Consider the following 11,118-nt stretch of genomic DNA (forward strand, 5'->3'; position numbering starts at 1 on the left):
ATTTCTCTATATTTCTTCACCCCTTCTCTCTCTCTCTCTCTCTCTCTCTCTCCCCCCTCTCTCTCTCTCTCTCTCTCTCTCCCCCCCTCTCTCTCTCTCTCTCTCTCTCTCTCCGTCTGTATTCTGTCTTTTCTCTTTCTCTGTATCTTTTTCCATAGATCCACATACTACGGTATAATTATCTTCTCTCGCTATATCATGCTTGTCTTTTTCTTTCTCTAATTTCTCGATGTATCTATCCGTCTCTCTTTTCTCGCTATTATCGTGCCCCTCTTTACACACTTTTTTTTATCCCTCTTTCACACTCTCTTCATCCCACAACTCCACATTCTCTCTCTCTCTCTCTCTCTCTCTCTCAGAAGAGCACTCGAACAGAATCGAAACTAATGCATAATCACACTTGGTCGCAGCAGTCAAAGGAGGCAACGACTAAAAACGAGTTGTGTCTTCTATTGTCAAGAGTTATGACCCCTTGCGATTGATGACAAATTTCAGTTATTACTTGAGTCTCTATAATCTGAACGACAAATATCACGTTCGTCCTGGAAACACATTTTCTTGTTTTCAAACCCACGAACAAACTCGATTCCTGCCCCATTTTCTCAATGTCCTGTAACATACACCACCATGGAATGGTCAATACCCTTTGGACTTCGTGGTATATATGCGCACGAGTTCGCAGAATGTAACTCTGACAAAATATCGTACGCTTTCAGAAAAATGGTCTGCGATCTCTTGTGTATTCTCTCATAACAATAACGTTAAACAGTCCAACAAATAAATGTACAATGCACCATGTACTTTACCAATGGCAAACACACAGAGGAATTGAGAACAACGGCAGACGATAGTCGGTATCACACCTGCCTACCCCTTCGGGAAAAGAGGTGTTTCTTTTCGCGCCCTTTTCTCACTTTATCCTTGATCAGGTGCACAGACGGAATGAAAACAAAATATTACAAATTTCGTAAGATTTTTTTCGCATAGGTCGTGATAAAGCTTCAAATTTAACAGAAAGTTCTGATAAAGGATGCAACTAGTTTGTTGACAATTGATGGCGCACACGGTTATTCTTTTAAAGATGAATAATGTGATTGCGTTTTGATGAAACCGCTTTAACTATGGAAATTATAGTTATCAGGTTGTAATGAGTTTTTGCTCAGATTATATCGCATTGTAATCTTTGGTTTTCGTTGACTATGGCATATCTAAATTGACCTGTAAATTGCATTATAAACTATTTGTTCCGTCAACAAGTATTTGTATTTTTTCATGCACTAATTTCTTCCAAAATTCAAGACATACATGTATAAGATTGCTTATACTAAACCAATTTTCATGATGTTAGAGATTGTTTCAAAGCACAGTAATATTTTTATATTGTACAAATTCAATTTCAATTCAATTCAAATGAACATTTATTTTCTTCCATTCAATTTGACAACATATTTGACATCTGTTCAAACAATACAATTTATACGTAGGCACTAATCACGATTTTGACGATTGAGGTAAATCGTGATTTCTATTGATGTTTTTTTTAAATAGGAAAGAGCCGGAAAGTAGGCTTTGTGTTTGAAGCTACCATTGCCTGACGTGTAGGGCTCTTTGACATGAGTATGTCTTGAATCTGACCCACTTTCTATTTTAGGAGTTCTTTTAGACACCTTTGAGCTTTGAAGGTTCCTGATGACATCACTCTTCTCCTGCTTGACTCTTAGTGGTCAATCTATCCGTGACCAAGGCATGCGATGACCGCTTGGTATGGCCAGAATGACCACTTGGGGTCTACTAGTCTAATTGCTTCTAAACCTCTACATTGAATTTCCGCGGAAGATTTCAATCTCGACTAAAAATGTGTCAGGATGATTGCCACTGCATGCCGGCGGTGTACCTAAGGGGGAGGGGGATGGGGTACATGCCCCCAAAATTTACTTGTACCACAATTAGTCCTCTAATGAACCATTTAAAAGTGCAAACATATCATTAGTCATACTAAGTAAAATGCTTTATAAGCGCAGTTGAGTTAATTTCGCAACGGCCCCTTTCAGGTTAATAATCTGCGTTTGATGGAAGTCTTACACTACCTAGACAATTGTCCAGCACCCCGCCAACCTTCTGCTAAAAAATTTCTTTACACACCCATTTGTTCGACTTACAACCAGATGTCAATGAACACATCATCACCTTAACATTTAATTTAATGAGTTGCTGGAGGTCTCATGATACCAATTAATCACGAATTAGGTAGTCAGCTCGTTTGGGGTAGAGGGGAGGGAGCTGTTTATGAAATTTGAATTCTCAATATACCAATGATATTTTTTGTCTTCTTCTTTAAAAAAACTTTTAATTGAAATCGAACAGAGAATAGTGACAGTAAGCCTGACACATAATGTTGATATCAATATTTATAGTAATGATATAATACATGTTCAAGTGATATTATTGTTCAAAGATGTTTACGAATGCTAGTTCTGGTCTCGATCTCGATCTCGACAAAACTATGTCTTTTTCGTCTTACCAAAGTCATTTTACCGAAGACTTCTATATAGGGCACGATGGGACGACCTTATCAATTCTGTTTCAATCGCCTCGATTTCATCCTTGATGACGATACAATAAAATAAAAATGCAAATAAAAAGGGAGAGAGAAAGAAAAGGACAGAGAGGGGCGGGATGCGTCGGGATGGTGGGCATACACATACAGACACAGAGACAAAGAAACAGACACAGAGATACAAACAGAGACAGACATATAGATAGGCAGAGGCAGAGAAAGAGAGGAAGAGCATGACATAGGCTATATGGAGAGAAACAAAAAGGAGGCTTAAAGAAGGATAGAGATGATGGAGACCTCACAATTTCAGAGGGTTTCTGAACGAGACTATACCTACGTGATCATGACAATGGCTTCTGAAGAGGCTATCAACTGTGGGCTGAAATTGGACCCTCAAGTTTGGTAGACGGGGGAGGTTTCCTCGAAGTAGTTTAAATAAGCTTGGTATTGAAGTTACAACAACATGGCCTCAAGTTCATTCTAAATTTAGATGGATTTCACTTTTCACCCCAAACCAACCCTTTTTTCGGTTTGCTTTCGAGTGTTTTACTTGGAAAGAGAAAACCGTGGGTCAATAAATACGGAATATAGATTTAAAGTAGCAGGTCTATTTAATTGCACAATATAGAGGCTTTCATTCATTAAACAAAATACCAATAACAAACTTTTTCCCGCTTTGTCCTTTAGAGTTTACTCCAAATAAGAGTTCGCTTCGATTTAAACATATTATAGATTCATAGAAGTATTATTAGACAATCACCGAAATGAATATTTCGATGACGCTTCTACATGTATTTAAATTTATCTTAACATGTGAAAACATTTTGTGGATCCTTCGTAGGAAAACTGAATAAAAAGAGAAAACTAAGAAAGTAATAACGTAAGTCTTGATAGCATGGATGTTAATCAGTGTTTCATAAATAACATTTATCTAAATTATACAAATATGTAAATTCGACGTTAGCTTTAAGCTAAGCATTTCATCTCGAAAATTGCAATAGTTCATGAAGTGTAGTGAATACCGCAAAGCATTTAATTTTCCAAGAAATATAATCTAGGCTTCCTAATAAAAATAACTACAAATACATGATTTGATTGTCGAAATTTGATTCCCCTCTGATTTCATGGACTCTGTAGAGAGAAAAAAAATGTATACAAAATAAATTCGAGCCGAGGTAAACAAGCAATTAAGGCAGCAATTGTTATTTGAGATTTTAGGGGGAAACCCTTGAGGGCGAGAAAATTTATTATGACCCAAATTTAAGATATCGAAATTTTACGACAACCATTTTATACAGATCAACCAGTCTTATTAATATACAGAGTTGGAGATTCGTCTTAAAGTTAGACCAACTCGGGTCAACGACCGAACGAACGAACAGTTTCTTTGACTGTACTGTATTATACAGCAAGCCAATACATTGAAACGTTAAAACCCAAAATGATGTATGACTTCGACTTGGCCTATTTGACCAATTTATATAGGCCTATATAATTCGTTTGCACCTTTTCGGCCTTTCGAGGCAGATAGTTGTCTCTGTATGTACTCAAAATGTGGACAGCTGAGTATGATAATTTATGTTTTATTACTATGATGCATGAATCATAAACATTATATATTACTGTAGCAAAAATTGTTTTACTGTTCTGACGATCTTCAGTTTCCTGAATATCTTTAGGTGAGGGATATGCGCGGAGGCAATGCTATGATTAGTACAATGTCTTTTTACTTAACATGACATATATGGATACAAACATATCGAATTGAAATATTTGTAGGTTTTGTAAGATTAGGATTCATTTTTTTCTAATACCTTTACAGGTGAAGTCCACTACATGCACTTCTAACTGTAAAAGCTGTGACGTTGCAAAATGATCTCAAAGCCCACAATCCTCTGAATCTAGGAGAGGCACTCGTTTTCTCGAAGGTTCGGTATTCCAAAGGTTCCATAGCAGGGAGTTCTTCATTCTGAAAACTGATAAAAGGTTCTATGAACCCTATTTCATGTCCTGAATTATGAAACCTATCAGTAGCTACTACTACAGCCATGTGTTCGGTTATTTTACTAATGCAATGTCGGTGGTGATGTAAGATTTGTCTGAAAAATTGTTGGTATTTGCATAGGTTTACAAGCAATAAGTAAATTCATACCAATCAGGGTTCGAAATATGATCCAACATAAAACTGCCCTTTCTCTAATGAGGAAAGTTCACAAGATGATGTATTCGATCGTTCGAAATGCAGTGACCGTGAAACGAGCAGATGTAATTATAGACGACAAAGTAAACAAGATATTGCGACCACTGGTTGGAACGAGAAGGAGCTTATATCATTATGAACATGCGAGCCGAATTGTGTAATGAAATTCTGACCGTTTATTGGCAGATGATATCCACAAAATCTGTTTATTTCTTTGCGAGTGACCGGACGCTTGTAACCGAAGAATTAAAGCAGCGACGCAGGTATTCCGCATGCAGGCAAACAAATCCAATTGGATGTTGTTATGGCAACTCTTTTATTAAATCAAATATCAATCGTAAATGATATAACCCGATATTGATGTTGGTCAAAAGATGTAGATTTGTTATCATTTCAGATAGTGATGATGTTGGTTTATTATTTTCTCAAACCGTGCAATTTTTTTGTCAGCAAATTATGAATCTACCGGCAACTTGTGCAAGCATCATTTATTGAAGCTGTTGATAAACATTAATTCGCTGACGATTTTGACATTCAAGAGAAATCCAATGCAGAAAAAAAAGCCGAGATGAAATACAGAAAAGAGCTAGAAACTTACGTGGTTGTCGGCATGACCCCTGCGTTATAACAAGAAATCTCGGCTTGTAAGCAGAGAAGGGGTGCATGGACCGTTGCATTCACCACTGTGCTCACCCACATAAACACACCCAACGCGCACACACTCCCCATCCTACACTTCTCTCTCACATACAAACCCTGTATAGAGATATTCCAATAAGCAAACATATAGCGTCCCCTATTCAATTGGAAGGAATGAGCATTGTTCACATAATTGTGGAGGGTTACACGTGGCAAATTAATGAAACATCGAACCGGGAAAGGAGGTGGTAATTATCTTATAAAAAATCAATAAAATGTATTCAAGAAATTATGCTGTAATAAAGTACTTCTTTCATTGCGAGCTGAGTCATAATGCTACCACCTGTCACACAATGGGGCATTTCACCAATATTAACAAGTTATCTGATATGGGTGCTTCCTCCGCCCATTCTTTACCCCCATTATTCCATTCTAACGTTTGAATATAAATTGACGTCATCCTTTTAAGTATGAAATATATATGATAACGCAGGTGATAACCTAGATGATTTTGTGAATGAAGATGAATACAAGGTATCTCTGAGTTTGACGTGGATACCTGTGGTAGTAGAGTCGGATCCATGCATGAGAGAGAACGGGGGGCCGGGGGGGGGGCACGTCTCCCCTTCCGGTCAAAAAGGATGAATGGGGAGGAAGAAGAAGATAAACAGATTTAAACCAAATAGTATGAGCACATGCTTTGTTTTCTTCCTTTTGTTAGGGCGGGGGGAGGGGTGTCAGAATTTTTTAGGACTTGTGCCCTCCCCCTCCTTCTAGAGTCCCCTTGATCCGCCACATGGTATATGGATTCGTAATAATAGTAACAAATCTTTGTAATCCTGTATTATCATATGGTCATCATCTCTGAATAAAATAGATAAATGTACATGATGAGTTTTTTAGTCGAATGGCGGTTGTCTATTTAAAATATATATATATATATATGTGTTGAATTTGTCAGATAGCTGCAAAAAACGGGTTTTCCCCTGCATTGATGAAAACAAAATGAGAGGATATTTTTTCATTCTTCTTTTCATTTATTTTGGTATAGAAAGGCAGTCATATTTATTCACTAGATCAAATGAAGCCTGTATTGTTCTACTTTTCATCGCCATAACAACCTTGTTTAGCCAAGGTTGCAGAAAATACGATTTTTGTAAATTATATTCTTTTTGAAATTCTTATATCTTCCTACATTCAAATTCTCCGTCTGCTTTTATCAATCTATATTTTCGTCGAAATTGATTTCCCTCTTTTTTCAATCCGCTGTATCAAAATATTCTTTACTTATTTGTGTCTGTTTATCTAGTAAATCAGTCGTCTTTCCCCTATTTAATGTTTCCTGCTGTTTTATAATCATCAGCGTGTTTCCTTCCATCGTTGAATAATTTTCATTACCATTCTCTGTTGCTATATATGTTCCTGTTTACCAGTTCCCCATATGACATATTATCTTCATTTAACAAATTCTATACGTGGTTTGTATCACTGCATCTGGGCTAATACTGACAAAGTTTCCAAGAAAACATCTAATTGGGGATATTCCAGAAGCCTGAGCCTTCCATATCACCTGATTTTATGATAATATTCAACTAATCATGAATAATTTGACAAAGCGCATAAAGTTGGTCCAAACATAAATTTAAATTGACAAGCGGCTTTGATGTGCTGACTATGCAAACTGTAGCTATCCCTAATTAAAAACAAATATCAGAGGGCGTTTTACGCAGCTCTCGAAACACACGTTTCCAGTTTTTTAGGTTAAAATAAAATTAATCAGATGGAGTATTAAAGAAAATACAAAGGATGTGTTGGAAAAGTTGAGCGACTAAGATAATAGATTTGTTCACATTTTTTTCCTCGAAGGTAGGCTCGACAAGTTTACTCGCTGATACTTTGACGTCAAAGAAATCGCTAATTTAGTGTTATTTTAAAACTATTCATCCTGCAACCGAAAGCAACGAATAATTCGCTTCATTACGAATATCCATGGGTATAAATTGTTCCTGACATTTTAACACTAAAATATAAGGATATGTTCATATTAATTGGAATGATTTAGTATGGAACATTTTAGAATTCACCAGAGAGAACACTCACTCAATCTTAAAAGGGAAAACTTGTATTTACACGAAATGTGTTTATTAATTCTGTTATGGTCAAAGTTTTTCTTCATGTAAAAGACTTTTTGTGTGTTTATGTGTGCGTATGTGTTTGTGAAAGAGTGATAAAGAGAGAGTGACAGAGAGGCAAATATAGAGAGAAAGAGAAAGAAAGAAAGAGAGAGAGAGAGGAATAGAGAGAAAGAAAAAGAGAGAAAGAGAGAGAGAGAGAGAGAGAGAGAGAGAGGAGTGTTTTACGAACTCATCTGGTATAATCATGGTATAAATAGCCAAGTATTGGCTTAATTGAAAGTCATTATAATTCCAGTGATGGATCAGTGAGCATTAGATAGCTTTGCCCAATACATTCCGCCTTAAAGTTCGCGATAAATCTTTTGAAGCTTCTGAAGTCGTACACAATTATAAATACGATCGAGATGAGAAAGTTGGAAGGGTCGAGGGAAATGATGATACCTCCGCCTCCCAATTCTCAAACAAGTCACCCGGTGGATTTAGTTTTACAAAAATAATCCTGAAAACACTTTTATTATGCAGTTGTTTTCCACCACCCAAAATAATACATGTTTTTGATTATTCCTTCTTCTATATATAACTCGTTTCTGTTTGTAAGTTCTAAATAGTTAATTCCTGAAGAAGAAAACAATTAGCTTTGACACGGGTGCGTTCTGTTTAATAAAAACAAAACGATCTCCCTATTCAATAAACAAGTCAGATGTTGATTTGTATAAGGAGCTCTAAGCTTCTATATATGAGAATCAACTGAGATAGTTTCGTTTAGTTTAGTGTATTTCTTTATTTAAAAAAATCACACCCGTCATTAGACGGCTGGCCTGAGAAGGCCTACGTGTGTGAGTGATACATCAAGCAATCACATACTGTAGTCATCAACAATTTGACGTCATCAACAATTTGACATGGTTACATAGTTTGAGATACGCAAAATAAGAATAAGATATTCCTGATAAAAATTAACTTTGTCAGTATTGGACATGTAATGCAAATATTTAAAGATACAAAAATCAAATTTCAACAAAATGCTTCAATAGGGATTGTTATTTTTGTTGTATAAAAAGACGACAATTTTCCCCATTTGAAAGTGTCGTAAACAAGAACCTATCTGTCTAGGGTCCAGTAGTTACAAATGGTACAACAATACATGCTTTTGTTTGGGGCTGCATTTTACTGTCCACAAACCTCACGAGAGAAACGAGTAGCTAGGACCGATATCTCGACTTCTTGCTTGCTGGCTTTATACAAACATGCCCACATACAGCACATTTGAAGATAAGTCATGCTAATGATAATGCGGACGAAACATCATGTGTTTCAACTAAATTTATATTTTCTTCAGCAAGTAAGAAGAGAACTATCCTCCTCCGCACCAAGTCATGCATTTACATCCATCAGGAAAGCTGGATAAGCATACAAGATATTGAGCTTAAGGTAAAGGTCAAACGCTCGCAAAAGGAAAGGAAAATATTGAAAACGGGTTATCATCGCTGTCACTGAAAATACAAGTCTATCTTTATTGGTTCTTAATTAGAGAGAAGGTCATGAGAATGGAAACTTGACATTTAAATCGGCAATATTTGTTATTATCATTGTTTGTTTGTGTTCTGCAGACTGAGCATCGGCCTCTGGTGACCAACAAAATGTGGAATTCAATATCAGATAGGAGGTACGTGAACAAGGGATGAAATTCTTCTTGAAATTTTACTTAAAAAAACAGGAATAGTTTAATCTGTTATTTTTTGCATTAAAGGGCCAGTCTAACCCAACTAATATTGTCTTTCAAAACATGAATACACCTCTACCTATTAATATTTCAGCCTCTGATTTTTCAGAAAATCTCTAAATTGACAAAAAAATGATATCAACCATCCATTTTTCACAGTTCTCACGCTTGCTGGGCTACGCCCCTCGAAAAAAGGTAATACGCTCACGTAGCTTGATAACGCATTTGACGTCATTGCGGGCATGTCCGATTTGATAATTTCATAATTAGGAGTGACAAAATTGCCAGAAATGTACTGGAATTATTAAGTGCATATAATTTATCAGATAAATGTCTTTTTTGTTCTCAATTAATATCATAGTTTGCCTTTTTAATGACATTTTAATGCCTAAATCACCCTCCTTTTCACCGGAGAGGCGCCTGCAGTGACGTCAAATGCGTCATCACCGAAACTGGGCATTTTTCTGAGCGTTCTGAGTCGTCATTTTCCAGATTTATTGATGATTTCTAAGAAAATTCATTGGCATGTTCGGAATCTCCGTCAAAAATTATTCTACATGTATTAAAAAAGAAATTGTTAACCTGTTTTGGTTAGAATGGCCCTTTAATCACTCATTCATTTATAATCCGCCATAATACTTCGTAAAAAAATGTACTACACATGCATCAATAAATTTGATGCGCATTTCTTTATAAAGTCAAATGCTGTTAGATCACAAATTTTTGTAAAAGTACATATCTGTATTTTTATCACACTTTACATATTACTGGTGGTATAGACAAATCAAAACCGGTGTACATTGCAAGAAAAGAATCAATTTTTATGACTGGTAAAAAGAAATCATTATTGTGATCATGCCTGGTAAAAAATTGAATGTATTTTGAGAGAACAATATTTTGATTGGAATAAAGTATCTATTTTTCATAACATGTTGTTTCTAAAAGCACAATGGGCCAGACATGCGATATGACAATATGACTTAGGCTCGTTCAGGTACATATTAAAGCGGCAAAACCGCGGCGTTTTGTTTTTTTAATGATGACGTAAAGCGTACTACACTTCAGATTTCTGTATCTTATAAAACATGCAGAGCTCAGTGAAAACGGGCAAGTCTTTTGTTGCGCGCAATTGCCATACATTTACACGAAGAAGAAAAGAAAAAACACTGCGGCTTTTTTTGAGGCGGTTAATATAAGGCGCCATAGCTGAACAAGAATTTAGTGTGATCGTGAATTTGGTTCTTGTTGTCAAGGAAAAAGATTAGATGCTGAGTTTTCTGTTCTTAATGATCAGAGTACGTATAATCAGTAACATTCGGTATTATTAGGGAACAAAATCTATTCTAAGACCGTTGTCAGCTTAGATAAACAAGTAACACGAGACATTGGAAGGTTTGGTTCCCGTTTGTTAAGCAAGAAGGGTAAGAAGGGAAGGATGATATTACGACTCGATGTCTGTTGTCAAAAGTAAACCGGGTTCGTAGACATACTACGTGATATCGAAATCGTACGAGGGGTGGTATTTGTTGAGTGTTTTGGATTAAAGCTTATCTTGAGCTCTGGTATGGGGATCATTTGTCGAGAGAACATGGCTATACTTCATTCTACAGTATCCTGCAGTGGATTGATCGTTTGAACCGGTAAAATCGAGACTAAACTCACAACATCTTGCTGGAAATCATCTTCAATTAAAACCACAACTCTCATTTGCACATAGTGACCTGTGTTAGGCGCATGGTATCAGGCCTACTTAGCCTACCTTGATTTCCATATATTTCTATGCTCATTCCTCAACCCCTATACATTTTCTACCAAAATCGTTAGGCATGTGTCATATATTTGAATCTAGAACATTCAGTGTAAC

This window comes from Strongylocentrotus purpuratus, unplaced genomic scaffold (assembly GCF_000002235.5).
Source record: "Strongylocentrotus purpuratus isolate Spur 01 unplaced genomic scaffold, Spur_5.0 spur5_scaffold_15, whole genome shotgun sequence".
NCBI lineage: Eukaryota > Metazoa > Echinodermata > Echinoidea > Camarodonta > Strongylocentrotidae > Strongylocentrotus > Strongylocentrotus purpuratus.